The sequence below is a fragment of the Papilio polytes genome, unplaced genomic scaffold (assembly GCF_000836215.1).
Source record: "Papilio polytes unplaced genomic scaffold, Ppol_1.0 DF824135.1, whole genome shotgun sequence".
NCBI classification, from domain to species: Eukaryota; Metazoa; Arthropoda; class Insecta; order Lepidoptera; family Papilionidae; genus Papilio; species Papilio polytes.
The window spans coordinates 239,803-242,073 of record NW_013525069.1 but is presented as its reverse complement, the minus strand read 5'-3'; positions in this window follow the sequence as shown (position 1 = coordinate 242,073).

Below are 2,271 nucleotides of genomic sequence, written 5' to 3'. Positions count from 1 at the left end.
ACGAGCAAGTGGCTACTTGAATCCGCCAAAATGGCGAAGCGATCGCGGCCCATAGACATTCGCACTAGCGGATGCGCTGCCTACCCTTAATCGAGGTGGGAGGAGATGCACATAAAGATGTTTTCCTTTCCTATGCGTCTCATCCGCCGACAAATCCACGTTCCCTTCCTAACCTTATAAGAATATTATAAGAAAAGGGTGGGAAGGAAAAGGTACTAAAGTTGGGCCTCCGGCACTACACTCGTTAGACGAAACGCGGAATTCCTCCTACTTCCCACCTGTCTTCGTTGTGGTCGTGGTATTACACCAGGCGAGCCGGCCCATTCCTGTGAAGATGTTAAAGCGGGCTCTACCACTGTTAAAGTTATTTACCAGCAAAAAAAACTCGAGAGAAAATCAGGTTTAAAGGTTTTAGTTGAGTTTTAGGCAGCTTTACTTTTTTATATTAAAAGCGGCAAATGATCGACGGAATTATCTGGAAGAACACATAGAGCACTTAACAAGTTTTTTTTTATATAGACAAATTGGCGCACGGACTAAGTCGCGGGCGCCAACTAGTCTATATAAAAGTGTCAGTAATGAAATAATAAAAATCTATGGTGTATTACAGACTTCTTCCCCTTCATACAAATCTCATTATGTCTACCAATATAATTAGAATGAGTTAATAATTTCTCGTTTTTCTCTTATTTAAATAACCTCTTAAATATATATGAATATCTTACAGACTTAATAACCATCATTACACGACCAGTAATAATGTACTAGGAACATAACAACTTTACTAGCATCGATATCACTTATGTACCATTTAAATCATTAAAATTATTGTTTAAGTACTCAATTAAACATGTTTGCTACAGCGACTGTATTATTTTATCTTAACTGCGAGCGTTATTATGTCTTAATGCGACTATGACTGTCCCTTGTTCGTAACAAGTTACTAACTTTATGTCGCAGAAAGTCAGAAAATTTTTCACTTTAACAATGTTTATTTCTTTGTTCGTTCGACCGCGTTCTCGACGTGACTCGACTTTATAACGACCCACTCCACATATATAGACAAGAGTCTTTTATTTTCATTATTTTCATGCAACACTTCCGGAATTACTTTAGACGGACATCATGAAAACTTAGTTGTATTTAAATATAAATTTCGTCTTGAACATCACGCATTGAAAATATCTGCTAGTGTTTTTGGACAAATAATTGGAATTATCAATCAGTGTAGATTTTATTTACTAAGGCAGTGCTACGCTTTTAGCAGTTACTTTCATAACCATTTAAATTTTAATAAACCATTAAACTAACATATTCCAAAACCTTATAACTTATACCCCACTTTTATCCAGGCAGTAATACCCGAGCAATCTATACTATCTATACTATTATAATAAAGCGTAAACACACACTTCTTTGTTGCCTAAGATGTCAGCAATTACAATATGTTTTTGATTATTTCTTTTTTAATAAAAAGCCCTACACTTACGTCACGCTTTACGTTATATATTTTCACAACATTAAATTTAGGGTTAAATATTTTGGCTAAAAAGCCTAATGTGGAAAAGATACCATAAGTTGCTGCCAACATCAAGGAAGCAAGGTTGTCATCATGTCCTGTCATTTTGACATTTGTAATTGATAATTTGACAAATGTAAACAATAAAATAACATTTTTCATAATTTCATGAAGTCGCACGGGAACAGCTAGTCTTACTTATATTATAAATGCGAAAGTTTAGATGAATGGATGTTTGTTAGAGTTTGTAGCTTAAACGGCTGAACGGATTTCGATGAAATTTGGTATGGATGTAGAGGAAAAACACATAGGCTACTCATTTTTTTTTAATTTCCACGCGGACGGAGTCGCGGGCGAAAGCTAGTTTATAATAAAATGTATTGTAATATAAAACTTTAAAAAAACAAAGGTAAATTAAAATATAAAATCTCATTTAGCTTAATACAACGTCAACATGCAAGTACTTAGTTGCACTAAAACGCAGAGAAGGATACAGTAGAACCACTGAATAGGACAAAAAAGGGAAAGATATTTCACTGAATTCGAAATTAAAAATCAAAATGGTGGATCAATTTTCCATGTGAAAAACCACAGTACAAGCGGTAAATTGCTCTGCAATTTTTTAAACTTCACTACAAATGCTGTTACATACGTCCTTTTTCATTATGGACCGGTAAATATGTAACGAATATTCGATGTCTTTTTAATGTGTACCCCCGCCCTTAGCCTTATAATTAGTCCAGAAGCAACAT